Source organism: Accipiter gentilis, chromosome 2 (genome assembly GCF_929443795.1).
Source record: "Accipiter gentilis chromosome 2, bAccGen1.1, whole genome shotgun sequence".
Lineage (NCBI taxonomy): Eukaryota > Metazoa > Chordata > Aves > Accipitriformes > Accipitridae > Astur > Astur gentilis.
In genome coordinates this window covers 36106373-36128564 of record NC_064881.1, presented here as the reverse complement: position 1 = coordinate 36128564, position 22192 = coordinate 36106373, and positions in this window count along the sequence as shown.

The following is a 22192-nucleotide window of genomic DNA, read 5'->3' as shown; positions in this document are numbered from 1 at the left end:
TTGACTAGTTTTCATAGAAAGCTTAATCCATATGACATGAAATTGGAAATGACACGTCAAATAATAAGACTGTAGACTGATCAAAGACAGACCTTTCACAATGTAATTTCTAAAGAATGTGCATTTTGGATGAAAGGGTTGAAAAACCTGTTTCCTCATGAAAGAACAAACTGAAGATAATAGCCATGTTCTTTGTGTAATTTGGATGACGTTTTCTTTAATTTTCTTGAGTATTGGGAAACTGGAAATTCTTCATGTGGAACAATGTAGACCTGGGCAAAGGAAACTTGGGTTTGTACCCATTCAGTCAGATTAGTAGCTACTCTTCTATTTCTGCAATTTTTTATTGCGTAAACACATCCTTAGAGTTCCTCTTAATTTGATGTGATGTAACTGAAAGGAGGTTCTGGCCTCTGCTTCAAAGTGCATAATGAATAGTTAACACGGATTTTTCTCTGTTATTTGGTCAGTTTACCACATTGTAAGGTGTATTAGTGATTTATATATTCTGACTGGACGTCTTTAAGGTGTATTGTTACTGTGCCTTGTCACAAAGCATACTAGAAGGCATTCAACAAAGATGTAATCTTACATTAAAGTTACTAACTTTCTTGGTGTCTATTCCTTAATAAATAATTAGTATCCTTGAAGGACATATTTATTTTCTCTGGCTGCTCAAGATTTTAAGACTTTTTTAAAAGTGATTGTTTCCTTTGTAAATTCCATCTCTATTGTATCAGAGACTTAGAAAAGCTGAGTCTAAACTAAACCAGAAACAGGGGTAGTCTTTTGTCCAGCATTATAAAGTACATTATGATTTATATTTCTTTTCACCTCCTGTGCTATCCAGTGAACCACAAAGGAAATGGAAATCTAGCCAGTTATTATAAAACCCTGAGAATAAAGAATCTTTTGTTTCATGTAGTTTTCTTAGTTGCATGTCCTTGAAAATCAGTAATATTGAAAGATAGAAACAAGTGTTCTGTACTACACAAATTCTCTTTCTTTGCTCAATAAGCTTGATTACAGACATGAACAACGTTGATAAAAATGAAACTTATTCACCCCAATCTCCATACTCTTCATTATCCTGTCCACTAATGCCACTTAGAAAAAAAGACATGCTCATTTGCAAGCACCTTTATTTGGGGATATTTAAGAACACAAATTAGATGTTTTTTCTAAAAGAAAAAAAAGTGGGCTTTCTGTTCCATTTCTTAAACACAGGAATAAGACTGAAAAAACCCCCTCATTTCATGTATAAGGTAGAAGGCCTGAACTCCAGACATGTTCTTTAAGGTATTGCTTACTCAGTCGTTGCTCAGCCTACAAATAAACTCCTTCTTCTCAAAGCAGGTCAGAGATAAGAGAGCACCATTGAAGACAATGGATGAAGAGGAAAATAGTTTTTGCATCCCATGAAATGTTTTAGTGTTTTGTGTAGTTTTATATAGTATGTTTTAGTATTTTATGTCTCCATTCTATATGTAGACTGAGAAATTTCAATATTTCTCCTCTAAGTTGCATGTGTGCCTTTGTATTCAAGTATTTATTTTCTTGTATTCAGGTCAAAAACCCCTAAACTGAGGTTTCCTTTACATCAAGAAAGTGCTTGAATTATTTTTTTCTAGCTGTTTTCTAATAAGTTTTTTCTCAATAGTTTGAGTTGTTCCAACACATTTCAATAGATTTCTATGAATAGATGAAAGAGAAATATACTTGAATGCTCTGTGTTCAAGTGGAATATTTTTTCTCTACCTCACTGGGCAATGATGCAACTGTATTTCAGAAATTGTGAGAAGAATAAAATGCTCATATCTGTCATCATAGAAATTCAAGATACCACATGTAAACAAACCCTGTCTTTTCATTGGCTGCCCACAAATGCTAAAATTACTTTGTTGCCTTTACCTTTAAATCTTATTGTCAGATACCTAAACAATGACAAGAAACTAAAGAGCCCTCTGTGACAAAAAAAGGTACCTTAGTCTCATCAGGACTCTTTACAATTACAACAAAGTTGAAAAGGATTTTCTGAAACTCACGTTCTTAAGAAAGATATTTCCTAAGACTTAAGGCCTGCTGAAACCTCACCTTCTTTTATTCCAAAAGCAACATGGCTTCTTTTGATCATATTTCCACAGCAAGATGTATTTTTCATAGGACACATTAATGAAACAAAACCAAAACCAAAATGTGATAGAAATTAATTCTATAGTTTAAAGTAGAACATGAAAACTGTGATGACTTAAAAAAAATAAAACATCAAAAATATCATTCAGAAACATTAGACCAATTGTTTCCCAACATCATTAATGTACGTACGCTATATTAACTCCAAATTGACAATGGTATTATAATTTCACCAAATTAGTAGCAATTCAAGTACAGAACAAAGAAACAAAATTAAAATTCAATGACTGTGACTGACGTGTTTACTATTCAGCCTGAATTATGTCTGTAAATGGATCCAGTTCTTTTAAAATGAAAGCGTATCCAGCATGTGTTCTTACACACGCAGTTCTAGAGGAAGGTCCTTGCAGGGAGACAAAGAAGTTGAAGTCCCACGGAACACTCTGTATAACAAACTAGGTACAACAGCCAAAACACAACAAGGTTTTCAACACTATCACACACAATATTCTTGTACCCAAATTGAGACATTATAGTCTGGGTGGATGGATAAAAAAATGTTTGGATTCGACTCAGCAGGCAGTTGTTGGGTGATTGGGCTCATCTGGAAGTTGTTGCATCCTGCCTGGAGGGGAGTAAATAGTATCAGAGAGCTCTATTATGGGACCTGCTCTGTCGCGGTAGAGACGGACACGACGAGTAATAGATCACGCAAAATGGCTACTTTATTGTTCTAACACACCTTTTTATCCCCTTCTTCAGAGTATGTGTTAGTATATGATTGGCTTAGTTAGAAACTAACAATTCATGATTGGTGAGTTTGTCAGGACGGTTCTTCTTATCACTATCTTGTTTTCGTACTGGTCTTCTCGGATCTTTCCAGACTTCTCAAGGATATACTACAAGCTGTTCAAGGTCGCGCTGTTCTTGAACTGTCAGGAATTCCGTAGACTTGTTGCATCCCCCGACAATTCCCCCTTTTTGTATTTGTGCTAAAAATATCATCCCGGCTGCCCTCTGCAGGGCCCTTTGCAGAAGGCCGAAAAGACAGGGCAACATTAGAAGCATAGTTATCACAATCAAGATCACTACCCCCACAGTCTTGAGCAGAGATATCAACCATCCAGACAATCCCCAACCCTCAAATATCTTTGTCCTTGTGCTAAAAGCAAGAAATCAATTGCAGCTCTATTTTATAGCGTAGTATGTCTGGCACTATCAATGTCTAGCAGTAAATCTGATAATACTACACCAGTCTGGATTCAGGGACCCCAGAATTTGTGATTCCTGGGGTGGCAATGAGGGTTAATGCCCAATCCGTGAAAACCAGGCATTCCCATCCGTTGAGTCCATGACCTGCTGCACAGGGGTCTCCATCAATAAGTTCTTAAACTTTGTCGATGTCAGTGTAACCCCCTATTAAACCTGTGAAAAAGGGATTGCTTGCTGTTGTTGTACTAAGGTATAAGAAATCTTGTCCAGTCACATCAGCCAGGGTCATCCAGATGTTTTCTTTGGTTTACGGTGGTATCCATGCCTACGTCCATCCAAGGACTGTGAGGTAGATGAACCATCTGTACATTCTCGTGCTGTCTTGCTCCGCAAATTCAGCCCAGCAATCGGTAGGTGCCAGCTTTATGTGGGCGTCCCCACGGAGGCAACGATGGCCTTGCCATACACCAGTCCGATGCTCTTCGGAAAATCCCGGTATTTATACATTTGTAGAGGAACGGATTTCAGCACACGTGGCCAGTGGGTGCCAAAAATCCGCCTCATCTGCAACCTATGACGCATGCGCTCGCTGGCCAGGCGCGCTGCATAAGTCATAGTCATCCTGTCTATTGGTTCATGGGCTTTGTGATGCGGTTGCAATGCACAGAGAATCTTGACCTGTTATATTGGTCAAGGTGACCTACACTTGGTTTTTGGTTGAGGTGGTATTCATATTGCCGCACCCTCTGGGATGTTCCAGATGATGATGGTCGTACAAATCAAGCTGGAGTCCACTGTGGGCCTGTATCTGTAGAAACACAAGCATAACCTCGCCCCCAGGTTAACAGCTCACATGGTCCACTCCACTGACCAGTAACTAAATCTTTAACATGTACTTTGATGCCTCTTTGTAAATTCTGTGTTGAAAAAAGAGAAGTGTTGAAAAAAGGAGGTAGAGAAGAATTATCCCCATAATAGAGAAAGCTAAGAACATAAACCACGTTATCTAAACATGCCTGTGGTGGTTCCCCAATCATTCCCCCTTTTTGTTTTTGAAGCTGCTGCTTCAGTGTGCCATGTGCACGCAGCTCTACTATTTGTGGAGAACCATTTTGATACACTACTTTGCTGCTCCAGTTGTTTTCATACCATACTACTGCTGCTTTACCTGTTTTTCCAGAACCATCTGTGAAGACAGTAGGGCCTTTCACAGGTTCTGGCTGGCTTAAGCTTTTCTGACCAAATGGTATTTCTCAAGCAAATTTCAGGAGCGGGTGCGACGGTAGATGATACGAGATCTGTCCTTGAAAACACGCCATAGCCACTTGCAGCTTGTAATTATTTGCCAGATACCATTGAAAGTACCAATTTTGAACAGGTAAAACAATAGTAGCTGGATCACGTCCTGTTAGTTCTACACATCGTTTTCTGGCTTTTATGATTACATCAGCAATAAGTTCAAACAAGCCAGGAGCAGTTTTTCGTGGCCAGAAATGACAAAAACATCCATTCTAAAATATGTAATGGGTCATCCCACTCAGAATTCCACTGCACCAAAGCACCAAATGGCACAGTTTTGTCAATTAGTACAAAGAATTGTACCAATTGAGACAGATCAATTTGAGAAACAAATTTCTTGTGTATACATTGTTCCATCCTGTGAATTACATTTAACGCTTCCTTATTCAATATTCTGGGTTCTGTTGGATCATTGGAATTTTTTAATAAGTCTAATAGAGGTTGTAACTGCGAATTCGTCAGTCCAAGATAGGGCCTGATCCAGTTCAAGGATCCCATTAATTTCTGTACATCACTGAGTGTCTTAACTGCAGGGTTAAGTTTCACAGGTTGGGGCACAACCTGCTTATTTGTAATTGTCATTCCCAAATATTTCCAGGGTGCTATCTTTTGCTCTTTTTCAGGAGCAATAACTAACTCACATTGTTGTAGCAAATTCGTGGCCAAATTTTTCATGCCATTCAACTGCTCCTTGTTGTCTGACGCTAACAGAATGTCATCCATATAGTGATAACTATAACTAGTAGGGAGTCTTTCCTGTACAGGTGACAGAGCTTGTGCAACAAACGATTGACAAGTGGTTGGTGAATTTTTCATGCCCTGCGGCAGAACTCTCCATTGATATCTTTTTGCCGGTTCTGCATGATTGATAGAAGGCACAGAGAATGCAAAAATTTTTTTAATTTTTTTTATTATTATTATTATTTTGTTTGGTTGGTTGGGGTTTTTTTGTTTTTGTCTTGGGAAGCTAATGGAATTGTAAAAAAAACCCAACCCTTAAGGTCCATGACAATGATTTCCCAAACTTGAGGGATCATGGCAGGTGAAGGCATGCCTGGTTGCAGAGCCCCCATCGTGGCCATGATAGCATTGACTTGCCACAGGTCATGCAAAAATCAAAAATCGCCATTTTCCTGATTTCTTTTTTTTTTTTTCCACAAACACTGGAGCATTCCACAGACTGTGAGATGGTACAATGTGTCCGGCAGCTAGTTGTTCTGCTACCAATTCTTGCAGGGCCTTTAATTTTTTCAATTGGTAGGGGCCACTGATCCACCCACACAGGGTTATTTGTTAACCAAGTTAAAACAAGCATGGGTTGTCTAACACCCTGCAGCACAGTGGCCCCCGTTAAAAATCTGTGATAATTCTCACCCCCCACTGTGACAAGCAATCCCTCACCCATAAATTGAGGGGAGCTGCCATCACATATGGTTTAATAACTGCTTGTTGGCCCTCAGGATTGGCAATCGGAACTGGAGTGGCTGCTATCTTTGCACGTGTGGATCCTCCCAGCCCCACTACTCCCATACCAGCCTCCTCTGTTGGCCAGGTAGACGGCCGCAGATAATCGGCAATAATAGTCACATCAGCTCTGGTGTCCAGGAGCCCTGCAAGCCTTACTGTAGTCGGAGATCTTCCGTGATTTGACCGTGTGCACGTCATATGTGGTCAGGATGATGAGACGACAGTCTGAGACCAGCAGACCTGAGGGGGTCCCGTGGAGCTGAAGCCTCCAGCGCATCACAGTCGCTGTTCTGCTTTTGAAATAGAACTCGAAAAAGGAACAAGTTGAGCAATGCGAGTACCTTTAGGGATTGGTACTGGTGGGTAGGGGGTCGAAATCATCGCACAAATTTGACCTGTTAAAGCAGCATCAATAACTCCCACATGCACGATTATTCCATTCAACGTGCTACCTGATCTTCCCGGTAGCAATGCACTCAGTCCCCGTCCTATAGGACCCCTTGCATTAAGAGGGACCTTAATGATGTCTTTTGTGGCTAGAGTTACTGTGTCGGCGGTGGATACATCCAACCCTGCTAAGCCAGCTGTTGCAGCTGACAATTGTTCGCAGAGAGGAATTGGCCGGCTGTCGGGAGGGGATTTGTTCTCCTTGCGCGCCCTCTCACACTCATTTTGTGGTTTTCCTGTAGCGGCTGTCCATTAGCATGAAATTTGGAATGACACTGTTTTGCAAAGTGTCCTGATTTCCCACATTTCTTGCAAGTAATCTCCGGTGAGTGGTGCACTGGTTGTTTACCCGGTGATGTTTTGTGTGGAGAAGTTACCATGATGTGCCCTTCGCTACCACACCCAGAGCACTTTCCAGAATTTCTCATAGCATTGGCTATGGTGGTCACTGTGTGTGCCAGTGTCCCAACTTTAGAACATGCAGCTACCATGTCAGGGACAGAAGGATCTCCTGGCAGAGCCTGTATGATCTTTTGACAGTTCTCATTAGCATTATCTTTTACCAACTGTTTGCATAGCATTTGTCTTAAGACCTCATCTTCCACCTGTTTTTCCAGGGCAGCAGATATTTTTTCTACAAATTGTAAAAAAGGTTCTGTGGGGCCTTGGCGGATAGTGATGTATTTTTGCTTCGGAGCTGCCATATCCATGGTTCGCTTTATTGCCATAAGGCCTATATTTCGTGCTTGTTCGAGAGCCAGCGGAGGCCATGTAGCCTGTAGCTGAGGGTTACTATACTGCCCTTCACCAAGCAAAGCATCCTCTCCAAGGCCTAATCTTGGGTCACCCTGTGGCAGTCGTGAATTATGCAGCGCCGCTGCGCGTGCTATCTGCCTCCAGGTGGATTGAAATACTTGCAATTGTACGGGCTGAAACAGCACTTGTGCTAGATGCATAGTATCATATGGACACAGCAGATCTGTGCTAATTATACGACTAAGTTGCATTACCTCAGGAGAATTGATTCCAAATTTTTGTACTTTATTCTGCAAATCCTGCACTACTCTCCAGCCTATGGGATTGTGCTCATTGTGCCGGTTTGTGCCTGCAGTAGCTTTGAAAACAGGAAATGTACCAGGAGCCTCTGCTGCGTTATCTAGAGGCTTTAGAAATGCTGGTGTTAGAGAGCACGGGCTGAGGCGTTCTACTAGATCCCAGTTGCCGGAGTCGGCAGCATATCTTCTAACTCCCTCCCAAAATTGTTCAGGGGATCTCGGGTCCACAGTTACTGTGGATGGAGGGAGAGTCCATGGCAGGGGTTCTTTCGGTATGGTTTTATCTGCGAGCTGCAGAGATCGCATAGCGTCAATTAGAGCTTTTTCTGCCTCAGCTTCATTTTGGCTCTCACTTTCCGTTCGGCCCTCATATTCAGTTTGACTCTCACCGTCCTTTCGGCCCTCAATTTCATTACGGCCCGCACTTTCCGGCTTGGTGTTAGTCACCGCATTTTTCTCCTCGGGGGGGGGCTGATGGAGTCACCCCTTCCGCTGCCGCACCAGTAGGTGGGGAGGGCCCCTCATCGCCCGGTAAAGTAATTAATGGCGTAGGAGATGAATAAGGGTATGATCTGGTTTTGCTCATGAGGGGTTTTCTGCCCGCAACTGCTGATATTGCAGCACCAGCCTCAGCTGTTACTTGAGCAGAAACACTTTCATTGCTAACATTTTCTGATTTCTCATCTTTCTTTTGCTGATCTTTCGCATCACATTCTGCTTTCCATTCCTTCAGGGTCTCACGTAATAGACGCCATACGATCGCCAACTTACAGAGCTCTTTCTGTCCTTTAGAGATCTCATCAAACATTTTCCAGCCCACTGCTTGCCATGCATCCACACTGAATGCAGTAACTGTTGTGGCTGTAAAGCCTTGCACCTTACACCGTATTAAAATCCGTTTCAGGCTTTGTTCTGGGGTTTTAACCCCTTTTCTTTTTAATACGGCTTTCCAGGTAGACAAAATCGTCTCCTTTTCTTTTGTTAATTTCTGCCCCATTCTAACAGTTTAGTCCCCGGTGGCTCACCTTATTAGGTGTCTAGGCTCAGGTCCGGACCAGGCAGATTCCACTGCTCTCAGCTTCACCGGCTCCATCTCTGCAGCTTTTCTCGCTGCCGGTATACTCTTTCGCAGCTCTCGTCGCCGCTGGTATACTTCTCTCTAGTGCTGGATTTATCACCGTTAGATGATCTGTTCGCTCAGGCGCATCGGGGTCACCATTTGTTGCGGTAGAGACGGACACGACGAGTAATAGATCACGCAAAATGGCTACTTTATTGTTCTAACACACCTTTTTATCCCCTTCTTCAGAGTATGTGTTAGTATATGATTGGCTTAGTTAGTAACTAACAATTCATGATTGGTGAGTTTGTCAGGTCGGTTCTTCTTATCACTATCTTGTTTTCGTACTGGTCTTCTCGGATCTTTCCAGACTTCTCAAGGATATACTACAAGCTGTTCAAGGTCGCGCTGTTCTTGAACTGTCAGGAATTCCGTAGACTTGTTGCATCCCCCGACACTGCTCCTTAAAGCATTTCCATCAGTGAGCAAGAGGAGGTGACAGAGTGCACTGATCAATTCAACAAATGACATCAAGCTAGGGGGAGCAAACAACAGACTCAAGTACAGAACCACCATCCAGAGGGACCTAGACAGTGTGGAAGAACAGTCCAACAAGAATCTTATCAAATTTAACAACAGCAAATGCAAAGTCTTGCACCTGGGAAGGAAGAGCCCCTGGCAACGGGGAAGGCTGGGGCCTGACTGCCTGGGGAGCAGGTCTGCTGAAAAGCTCCTGGGGGCTCTGGGGGGCAGCAAATTTAATGTGAGCCAGTGTGAGCGTGGCAGTAAAGGAGCCAACAGCATCCTGGGCTGTACCAACAGGATCATGGCCAGGAGATAAAGGGAAGTGACGAGTCCCTTTTGACTCAACACTGGCCAGACCACATTTGGTATACTTCATCCAGGCTTGTGCCTCCCAGTGCTACAAAGTTGTGGATAAATGGGATTAAGTTCATTGAAGGGCCACCAGCATGGTCAGGATGGGAGCACTTGCTTTGCAAGGAGAAGTTGAGGGAGTTGAGCTCAAAGGAGCCTGCCAGTACCTGTGGGATGGTTGCCACGAATACTGATCCAGTTCCATTACAGTAGTGCCTGGCAGGAGGAAGAGAACTAGTGGTCCTAAATTGAAACAAGAGAGATTCTGACTATATATTAGGAGACACTTTTCCCCCATAAGGACAGCCAAGCATTGGATTGAATTGTTCAGAGAGGTTGTACAGTGTTCATCCTTGGAGGTTTTCAAAACTCTGGGTAAAGCCTTGGGCAACCAGGTATGATCTCACAGCTGATGCTGAGTTCCATTCCAACCTGAGTCATCCTGTGATTTTATATGGAAGAGGTTTTCTTTCTCTTCTAGTTTACTTCAGGTTACAAATTCCGAATGTGACTGTTTGGGGCAGATTCTCTTCTCTGTAAAGAATGCTACTGACAAGGTCTGAGGTGATAGGAAACTTCATTTGACTGTTTAATGGATCACATTATGCAGAAAATTATTATCAGCATAAAAATTATCTGCCCATCCCCAAAATGAGAACATTTGTTTTTGTCTATATTTTCTCAGTTAGTGATCTTATCTCTCCAGCCCACCAGCTAATGCTGCACTGTAACCCTCCATCTCTCTTTCCTGAAACCATACACTGTTGAGAAGAAAAATTACCTCCAGTCCATACTTGATTGATTTTTGTTTTGTTTTTTTTTTATTTAAAAACTTTGCAAACTATGCTGACGTTGTACTGAACAGAAAGCGTAGATGGATTTTGTGAGCAGCTCACTGGTCTGTAGTGAAATTAGACTCATACAGAAAGTAGACACCACAAAAAGTTTACCTAGAACTCCTTAGTTATGGGTGCTTCAGAAATCAGTGGAATACTTTTTGTTGAATAAGGAGAAGGGATGTAATACCAAATGCCACCTCCCTTCTTAACTTCATATTATTATCTTCCAGGTCTACTTCCACAAGTATAAAAAGCAGTTTGTTTTAAAATAAGAACAGTTTGAGGATGTAGCATATTGAAATACATATACGATGTACTGAAAATTGTCTTATTTGATAAGAATGACATTGCATTGAAAGAAACCATGCATTGACCATTGGAATATTTTGTAGCAATATATTTGGCTTATAACCCAGAAGAGTAAGTTAACTACCAGGAGAGAACATGGATTTTTGTTGTGGGTTTTTTTTACAATTAATTATAAATTGACTTGGCTGCAGTGACTACTTACTATACTGAGATAAATACTCCTAAACAACCTTCAGATACAGAGTTTGTTGCAGAGGGGCAGATTTTACATGCAGACAGGTACACAGTGCTACCATGATGGGAAGGATAAAGTCCCTGGTGTTTATTTGTGTCACTGGAAGCTTATTTCAGTGGTTTATCCAAAGTGCTTTATCCACAAGTAAGTTAACACATCGTTGAATGGGAGGAGCTAGGGCTGAGCTCTTTGAAAATCTGACCAATTATTTCTTTTCCAGGAACCTCTGAACAATCAAACTCAGTTACAGAAGATATGTGGCATATGGTATGTCTTATATTCCTTCTCCATTCCCTGCACTACCATGATTTATCACAGTTCTTGATTACTCTCTGTATTTATGTCCTTAACTTTCTGTCCTTTCTTTTGTGTCTCCTTGGCCTGTATTGAATTTCTTAACAAGCAACACTTCCAAACAATGTCGAAGCACTGATCACTCAAAGATCATAATTTCTTTCCAAGAACTTAGACTCCAAATAAGTAGGGAAGTTAGATTCACGCATATGTGGTAGGCATCATTAATTTAAGCAAATGGATGAGTATTTCACATGTGCAGCTTTTACAATCATTCCTCTATCTTATGCCACAGATGAAAAGCAAGTGCAGAGCATGGCTTGTCTTTTCACAGACGTTAATGACAAACAATATTAAGCTCTGCAACCTTTTGCTACTTTTCGCATTTTTTCATATTCTTTCCACCTGATGCACATAAAGACGTTTCTTTCAATATTTATTCTTCTGTGTTCATAGTTTAAGTTTAAATATAAAAGCTTTGTAACTTTTTATTTGTAAAACACCTTATTTTGATGAGGCAAGCTAGGCAAATGTAGAAATGATCCTTTTACACTGAAGGACAGGCTAACACACATTTCCAGCTGCCCAGATCAACAGAATAGACTTATATTTCCAAAATGTTTTCAATCTACCTGCTTTTCTTAAGCACCAATGCCTCAAGACAGGTACACATCTACTTTCCTTCTAAAAATGTCTCTGAACATTTTGATCGTCATCTGCTATTTTTGCCATATGTTCTTCTATTTAAGTGACCTTTTAAGATTAAACATGTTTATGGCTAAGAGAGGGCCCTTTGCTATTTTTTTAGCTAAGAACTGGATTAAAAAATTCATACTGGACTGTCACGCTGCTGTCGTGGTTTAATCCCAGCCAGCAACTAAGCACCATGCAGCCGCTCACTCACTCCCCTCCCTCCCCCAGTGGGATGGGGGAGAAAATCAGAAAGAGAAATAAAACTCGTGGGTTGAGATAAGAGCAGTTTAATAGAACAGAAAAGAAGAAACTAATAATGATAATTATAACACTAATAAAATGACAACAGCAATAATGAAAGGATTGGAATGTACAAATGATGCGCAGGGCAATTGCTCACCACCCGCCGACCGACACCCCGCCAGTCCCCGAGTGGTGATTCCCCGCCCCCACTCCCCCCAGTTCCTATATTAGATGTGACATCACACGGTATGGAATACCCTGTTGGCCGCTTTGGGTCAGCTGCCCTGGCTGTGTCCTGTGCCAGGTTCTTGTGCCCCTCCAGCTTTCTCGCTGGCTGGGCATGAGAAGCTGAAAAATCCTTGACTTCAGTCTAAACACTACTGAGCAACAACTGAAAACGTCAGTGTGTTATCAACATTCTTCGCATACTGAACTCAAAACATAGCACCGTACCAGCTACTAGGAAGACAGTTAACTCTGTCCCAGCTGAAACCAGGACAGCTGCTTAGGGATGATTTGCCCTAGGATGGGCAGGCTCTGTCCACATGGCATTAGGGCTGATGGTGTCCCCTCATAGCTTTAAAAAAAGGTGTTTTTCATGGCTTTCTTCCAATCCAAAGTGCCTGAAAAGATGTAAAATGAACACCTCTGAGTATTACATGACAAGATGAAGCTAAGGGTTTGTGTAGATAGAAGGTATGTATGCTGGGTGTGGTATGCAGGAGTTTGGGAGTGTCTGAAAGTGCAAGACCTGCTGTGATACTATTGCAGGCATGTGTAGGGAGAGGTAGCCAAACTTGGTGCAGTTTTATACACACTACCTGCAGACATTGGTCCTTGGAGTGCACCGTCCTTAGAACTGCAACTAGGATTTGACTTCTAGACAACCTGGTTTTACTTTGAAATAAGTCCTGTGGGTAAGCTGTCATACATATGGAGCAGACGACCAGAGCACCAGCACTGGTGAATGGGCTAGTGCTGGACCTCTGGTGAGCAGTGTTAGATAATGAACCTGCATTATCTAATATCGTACGCATAACCTGCGATTGCTTGCCAAGATCCTCACTTTGTTTATGTGAAGCACAAGGGAGGGATGGATGAACACACAAGCACTTTGGATCTAATATTAGCAAACCAAAGCATTCAAAATCTAAGAAATACTAGAAAAAAATGTTTTCTTCAGAGAACAAGTGAAAAATTCCAACGTTTCTTCTATGGAAACTGTGGATTGCATGTCCTGATAAAACCTTGTTGGCATCACTGGACAAGCTAATGCTCTCATATTCTGTCTGTGTCCAGCTGAGAGAAGACAGCATTCAAACAGGAGCATGCCATTAGTGCATTTAACGTCAGATTATCTTTGTGTTCCTTTCTACTAGGTGTAATGTTCTGCCCTTCTTCTGGCTTCTGACTTCTTTTTCTAGACACATTTTTTCCCCTCACAGATAATCTGATCATATCAACAAAAAAAACCCCACCACCTTCCATGTAGCTAGAAAGTAACTTGCTGAGTGAATAAATGTTGTCTAAAACATGAAACCTTGATTATGTTCATGTTTTCTATGAGATCTCCACAAGTTACTTTTCTTTGTGCATCTGTATTTCTGCTGTCCTAAGCACCTCACCTTGAAAGATCTTTGAGACATGCCTTGACTTTCATGATATGTTTCTACATTGCCTGATTTTGGTCCAAAGCTCTCCCACTGTATAAATAAAAACTAACGGTAAAACCTATTATCAGAGCAAAAACAGGACACTCTAGGAGAAATTAAGATTAGAAAGCTAAACAGAATATTTTTCTATTGAATCCAGCACCAGCCAAATACTTAATTTAACATGGAATTATTCTAAAATTGTGCCACCGTCTCAGAGTTTGAGATAATAAAGGAAAACACATGTAAAATTCAGCTCCTTGGTCAATTTAAAAAATATTCTGTCAGGCAGGTTCCCAGCTGGTTTCTAGCTCCAAACTGCCTGTTTCTGTTCTCTGTTAGGAAAAGTTAAGACACCTCCCTAGGCTTCAGCTAATCTACACATAATCAGTCCTGTTACACCTAAACAAAAGCTGTGCTTTGCATAGATATGAATTGTCATTTGACAGGAAATTTATTCTGGGTGAAACGTTTCACATTTTGCAAATGCAGATATGCCAAATCTTTTAAGTGTAAAGCTGTAAGGCAGAAAATGACCTTATGAGGCTTTCTATTCAGAACAGTATGACATCCTGAATGAGTTCAGGAACATGCAGATGGCAGCTGAAAAAAGACAGCTGATTGCAAAGCTCTTAAAGATTACCACAAAGAACAAATATACAGTCCATTTATTTTTAAAAAATGTAAGTGTATTTTCAATTCATTGGAATGCCTTTTTTATTGTGCCTCAAATAGCAGTGCTATTCCAAGCAAAATATCCTGTCAAGATGCAGAGTAAAATGCTGAATTAATATGTACTGACATTCTAACTTCAATATGTGGGGAAAATATGTGAGAATCATAGTTGTAGACATCATTATTTTACAGCTCCCACCGCCGTATTGCCATGATGAGAGCAATGTCTTTCCCTAGAAGTTGCTGATTGTGGTTTATTGCAGATCCCTTGCACAAGCAAGTGAGAGAGGCTAGGACTCATGCAGGTGAACAGAGGAATATGCACTTTGTAAAACCAAGATATTTACCAGGGTAGGATTCCTGGGGATTCTTTTTTTTTTTTTTTTTTAGTAGTTTGAATTTCTTTTTAGATTACAATTCAAGCTATTTTTTCAGTTCAATTCAGCATTGTATATCCAAATTTCATGTATTTTCTAGCATGTATTTGACATTGCAGGAGTGTTCATCTACTGGTTATTTTAAAGTGAATATGAAAGAATTTTCATAGTAAATGGATTTAAAATTTGTAATCATAATATTTTGTTCTGGAAACCTCACTTTAAAGGTACTTTGCTGCATGCATGAGCTGATTAACCTTAGGATCAACTTCTGAACAGAAAACTCAGTAGCTTTTCTTGTTAGTAAGCCTTAAAATTAAAGGATTGAGAAATGGGAGTGCTATAAAATATTTTTCTGTTTCATCATGTAGCTTATTAATCACTATTTTATACTACATTTCCTTGTGTTTTTTTAGGGTTTGGTTGTTGAGGTTTTTTGACAGCTTGTATTGCTATAAAGCTCTACTTGGATATACAGATCATAAAAGAAAAACCCATTCTTGTCTTGAAATGTGTTTGAAAAAACAGTAACAACATGACTTAAGCTGAGGATACAAAAGGCAACAACTGCCTTCCTCCACACATATATATACAGAGATTACAAAGGAAAAAACAAGAAAAACTCAGGTGGGAAGTTAAAAAGGGACTTCAGTGAAGTCTAATACTTACTGTAATTATGCAAAAAACCCATGTAACTGAAGCAGAAATTAAGACAACTCATTTAGAAGATTCTTCATCACAAAATCTTTACTTTTCATAATGGTTAATCAAATTGTTAGAGCAGCAGTCTTTTGAAGAGAGAATATCAGCAAACAGAAACATATAAAACCTGCTTTGTAGATACAATGAGCATGTTACCAATTTCCCATTTCAAACATGCTAATAAAAGCTCATAGAAAAGTTTCAAATAGTACATATACTATGTGAGGACATTATGATGCCTATGTTTACTCTTGGGAAATTCATAAATTAAAAAAAAATAAATTGATTTTTTTAATACATAAGTTACATTGCTTTAGATATTATGTGTACAATCTATTGATAATCCTGATAAAACATTATAATGGATTCAAATATACTAAAAATACTAAACAAAACAATAAGAAATTCAGAAAACTGCCTCAAGAGTCCACAGCAGTCTGAGCAAAAATGTACATGGCATCATATCATTCCTTATGACATATAATATCAACTTCTGAATATTAATAGTTTTGGAGAAGGTATGGATTCTTGTATCATATTGTATTTACATTTATTTTGACATATGAATTGACAGATCCAAAATCTATTACAGGTTTCGCTTGTATAATAACTCTATTAGGAATGGAGGAATATGATTTTTTTGTATTATGAATCCCCTCATTGCAGTTTTGATTTGAGGATTTTTAATTGGACATTTTTACTTCCCTGGCCATTTAATAAGGTAAAATTTATTTGCATGGTGTCACAATGACAAAGTACTTTCAGATTTTTCATCACACTTGAGGTTTTAAGACTAGCTTTTATTTAATTTGTTATTTCTTGTGGCATTCAGCATAAGGAATGAGGGTATCTGAAGAAAAAATATTCCCTTTTTATTATTATTTAATTTTTAATTGCTGTTTCCTTCATTTCCTGAATTAGCTTAGCATTGATTCATGAAAGAACTTTAAAAAATCTCAGAACAATGGCTAGATTTAGATGCTTTTCAAATTGCAGTTCTAGCAAAAGAAGCAATGGGACATATCTAAATAAAACACTTTTGTGGTCTTTTCTCTGAAATCCATCATCTAGGATCCACTTCAGCTCATGCAAAGTCAGACCCCTCAGAAGGATGTTGAAATCTAACAGCTCACTGATCAGCAACAGGGAAACAAGGAGAACAGATTTAGCTTTTCAGCCCCACTCCCAGAGGGACTCTGTGCCTACAGAGACATTGTCCTTTTGGCTAGTGAAACCACAGGTGGGAAATTTTCCTTGGGGTAGAAATCTACAGGGTTTGGGTTTTTTTGGTTTTTTTTTTTTTTTTTTTTTTTTTTTAGGAAAACACAGAAACATAAGAGCAGGAAGAGGACAGATTTCTGGTATCACCTTGTGCTTTATCACTGCTATTTGTGCTGACTTCTCTTTATTAAACAATAACCTATTGCTTCGAGAAGCTGTATAGGAAGAGGGAGATCTTGGAGTTTAACACAGCTGTGCAGCTGGCCACTCAGGCTGCAGAATCACGCTTCTGGTGCTTCTTCATTCCCTCTCCCTCTGCTGGGTTAATTCTGTCCTGGGTGAAGTGCTGGGTATTCAGCTCTAGAAGAACCTACTGTTGCATAGTGAAGCAGGAGTTGTGATAAGGATGGTAAGATGTAATTTAGGCTGGTAAGATGAAATCTAGATTGAGCATGATTTAGACTTTACTTACATTAGCAAGAAATATGGTCTGATAGGAGCAGATGTGTAGAGACAAAGTTGTGTGAATTAGATACACCCTTGAAGTTTGTTTTTCCTATTTTTCATGTTTATTTCATCAAATGAAATCCTGTTCATGTGCTCCAAAACAGTTGCATGACAAGAACTAAAGCAGAGAGTGTAGGAAAAAAAAGTGAGGTTTGCTTAAAAACACACTCCTGAGCCAAGCTAAAATGTTAATGAAGAACTACCCTTATGAATCTGGTAGATTTTGTGCAGAGTTGCTAAACTACCTGAAAATCAAGGGCACTGGTAAAATGAGGAACATAGCTATAAGTGTCTGAGAAACAGAGGAAAGGGAAAGGAAAGAAACGGGAAAGAAAAGCAGAAGGAGAAGGGGAAGGTGGCAGGAGAAGGGGAAGAGAAAGAGAAAGCTGAAGGGGAAAGGGAAAGGGAAAAGAGAAAAGGGGAGAGGAAGAGGGGGGGAAGGAAAACAAAAGGGAAAGGAAAGGAGAAGCAGAAGGGGAAGTAGAAAAGGAAAGGGAAAGAGAAAAGGGGAAAGGGAAAAGGGGAGAGAGAAAGGGGGAAAGAACATCTAGCCTTTAAGGATATCTAAATTTAGAAAGCATTTGAACAGCCTTATTTCAGCACTACAATCTTGAGAATTTTCAATTTTGAAAAAAGTTTTTTTCCATAATTCTATTCTTCCTGCTCTGATCTGGTCCATCATGGTAGTATTTCTCTGATTAACAATTCTGATGGATTTTTTTTTCCTGCCAAAAATGTAGGTTCCCCGACATCAGATATTAAATTACTTTTGAATATAGTTTGTGTTTTCTTTGATTATAGCTGAGGGATTTTTTTTTTTTTTTTCTGGATATGAACAATTCATTGTGCCTGAATACTTTGAAAAGAAAATGTTTAACTTTTTAATTGGAATAATTTTAAAAGTCTTTTAAAAGTATGAAATATTTAAACTGTGACAAATTAAAAATGAAACTTATGGTTTCCTTAACATCAAAATAAAGCCTTTTACTTCCATGTGTGCGAAATATATCACTTAATTAAAATAATGTTTGGATGTTCGATTTGCTAAATGCATTCTTTTCAATTTTATGATTGGTAAGAAATGAAAAAACCTGTTATTTGTCCCTGTTCTCACTTTCTCGTGATTGGGGGATTATAAATAGTTCTATCTTGAACTTGAATAAATCAGACATCTGTGCTAGGCGCTGCTGAATCTGGTAGCCCAAGAGAAGTGAGTCTGCTGCAGCACCATGTCCCCAGGTCCAGCTGGTACCAAGGCTGAACATGTGTTCCAGGTAGGCACACACATCAATATTGTGTATGTAAAATGCACATAATGAGAAATCCAGCCACACAAATGAACACAGGCAGAAACAGGCAAACTCTTGAAACAGAGGTAAGACTTGAACTAGCTCTGTCTCAAAAACCAAGGGTGAAGAGCCCACAGTCTTTTTGGATAATCTATTCTCCATAGTGAAAGAGGTTAAGAGGCAATAACTCAATGGTTATTGTCCCTTATTTTATCTTCTGCCACTATCAAAAGAGTTTTTCCCAGCGAAGATGTAGCTCTTTAGGTGCCATTCAAGTAGTTGCATGCTGCTCTTAGACCACCCCTTAGCATGCCTTCTCCAAAAGAAACAAGTGCAGCTCCCTCAGTCTCTTCTGGTAGGTCCTGTGCTCAAGGCACCTGACCAGCACAGTAACACTCCACTGGATCCAAACCAGTTTCTTAACACCCCTCTCAAACTGGACACAAGTATTCCAGATGCAACCTTACTAGCACAGGGTAGAGGGGGATAACAACTTTGCTGAGTCTCCTGACCATGCTCCTCCTAAAGCAAGTCCAGTATGTAGTTTGCTTTATTTGTGAAGAGAGTGAAATGTGGACTCCGACTCAGTACAGCATCCAGAGTTTTGTCCTTGATTGATTCCATTACTCTAAGATCTGTCTACAGACAGAGGTGAGTCTTATTGGGCACTATTTCCCATGTCCTTCTTCTTGCTCATTTTAGAGAAATGTGCATCACATTAACCTTGTTCTGGTTGGCACGGACCTCTCCAGTCACTATATCCTTTTCATAGATAATAGACAAGAGCCTTGCAACCAGCCAACATTTTCGTCCTATCCAAGTGAATCCCATCTCCTAGATGGGTTTGAAGACATACTGCAATTCTTATTAGTCCCTAGTCTAGTGCTCCCCCACTGTTGCTGGCACCACTCCTGAAGTGATACTTGCATCTATACTTGTCTCTCTGCAGATACTGGAGCCACATTTTCTCTGAATCCATTTACTACTGGCATACCTGTAGAATCCATTCATGTTACCCTTTAAGTCCCTAGCTAGTTTTAGTTCCAGCTAAGTTTTGTCCTTGATTTTTTTCTTAAATCCCTAGTAACACTGTTATACTGTTCTCATGTTTCCTGGCCTTGTCTTTACTTCTTGTAAGCTTTTTGCATGTCAGTTCATTGAGAAGCTTCTTCCTTAGCCAGGTGGGTCTTTTGCTGAAAATCCAAGGCTTCCCACACAACAGAACATTTTGCTCCAAATTTCTCTGTTTTCATTAAAACTCAAACAGCTTTTCCTCTCCATAGCAGCTTCCCAGGGATTCTGATGAGATGAAATTAGCTGATGTCTGCTTTTCTAAAATCTTTTTCTAACCTTTCAAAATTCATACGTAAAAATCTACAGAGTTCTCTTTTTACTGGAGGACAGCTGGAAGTGGGAAGGTTGCCAAGCAAAAGGGAAGTGGAAACTGTACTTTCTGTAATGCAGTCAACAGTCCTTAATCAGACCCAGGATCCTGAGGGCTCTAAGGTAATTCATTCCACTCTGCTAAATGGAAAATTATTAAAATAACAACACATACTTTTATAACGTCTTCTCTCCAGGGTTCTCAAAGTGCTTTGTAATAATTAATTAATTAACTAAGCCTTGTAACATGACTTTGGCATAAAATACTACTGTACTCCAATCTAAAAATGAATCTGCTCATGATGTATGTATATGTCAGCTGAAGAAAGGTGGTGTGCCTGTAAGCTTGCCTATTCTTTCAGTTAAAGTAAATGTCTAAGAAAAATTAGATTAATTGCCTTTTTGTGATGCTTATCTCTCTTCATTGGTCAGAGACTAGATGATTACCTTAAGCAACTTACCTATACCCAAAAAGAAGCTCTGGGCTAAAGATTCATTATTCCAAAATCTGACCACTTATTCTACCAGAGGGGCACTTTAATAAACTGAATGGTAGAGGATGGAAAACAAAGTTTGCTTGTTTGTTTGTTGGGGTTTTTTTTATTATTTTCCCTAAGTATTGTTTACAGTTATGATGTACTCTTCCAATGGGGAATAAATTTCAAAATATTTTTTTGAGATCCGAAAACAGCAAGTGGTAGACTGCCTTGGAATAAGCAGATGATTCTGGCACCCAGATAGGAAGTGGAAAATATAGATTTTAGGAGCTATTCTTCCAGGCTGGAGCAGGATCCTGAGACACAGTCCTCTACATCACTGGTGAGAACTGACTATCACAAAATAAGTTTGGGTTTTTTTCAATAATGATTTCAGTTCTGATTCCTGTGTTAAAAAACAGCATTTATTGAAAAGTTCCTGTAATAGACCTACAAAACTCATAGATGTGAAAAATCAGGAAAACCAAATGTTGGCTATGAAACTAGGCCCTTCCCCATGATACAAGGCAAAGGTTTATATATAAAATGGGAAAGTTGCTTTTCTAAAAAAAAAATAAGTATATATATATCTATAGAGTAGACATTTAGCATTAGGTTCCAAGCTTTCATAAGCTGATTTATCCAGCAGACATCCTGCTATAATGACATGTAATACTGTAATGTCTAGACATACAGAAGGATGGGATAAAGGAAAAAATTATATGAACATTTTTAATGCACATAACTTAATTGCAGAATTCTTAGTTCTATTCAGTGAATGTCAAATACATGAACAAAATCAGAGAAGAAACCTTCCTTTCAAATTAATGTAGTATTAAAGCTAGGGTTACCAAACAGGTTAATTTCATTTTCATTGGTATGGTTTCATCATGCCAGTCATGACCACAGTTGAGATAGACATTAGCAGGGACTGACTTTCTACTCTGTTTCAAGTTTTGTGTTTTAGAGAAAAAACTTAACTGGTTTTAATACTAATTGACCAATGATTCTCTTAGTTTATATCATTCTCAAGAACAAAACCCAAATAGTCACAACGTTTCTAAGGTAATATTAAGGAAATGTTCAACACAAAACTTTTATGGTTATGGTTCAAATAGACTGAAACCCCAAACTGTTCTATGATTCCATGAAAATTCATTGAGTCAGTGGCAAGGCCAGCAGAGGCAACAGTAAGTCAGTGGCTAAGCACTAGATTGAGGCACACTGGGAGGTTCCCAAGGCCCAGGAGTGCCAGGGAAGAGCGGAGGCACCGGGCCAGAGCCGGCTGCTTTTGCGAGAGAGGCTGACCTGGCGTGGGTGTTGCCAGGGGCAACTGCGGGAGATTTGAAGGGCCCTGAGGTGCACCAGCGAGCGTGGTGAACAGGGAGGGCAAACAGGGCGTGGTGCATCAGAAAGGGCGTGGTGCATCAGAAAGGGCATGACGCATCAGAAAGGGCGTGGTGCAGCAGTTTGCGCGGCAGTTCGCACAGGCAGGGAGTGCGGGTAGGGTGCAGTCCACCCTTTTCCCAGCTGGAGAAGGCTACTCAAGCGGAGGGCATCAGCCCAGAGGGAGACCCAGGTAGGGTTGCCACTCAGGTGAAAGCCATTGCTAGGAAAAATGTGGAAACGCAGACAGAGGTCCCATGCAAATGAGCAGCTGTCCAGGCCTCTGGCTGCAGGGAGTGCCTGAGTCTATAACTAATAATGGAGGACAGCAGGGACACCTCTTGTGTGAGGTATGACCAGGT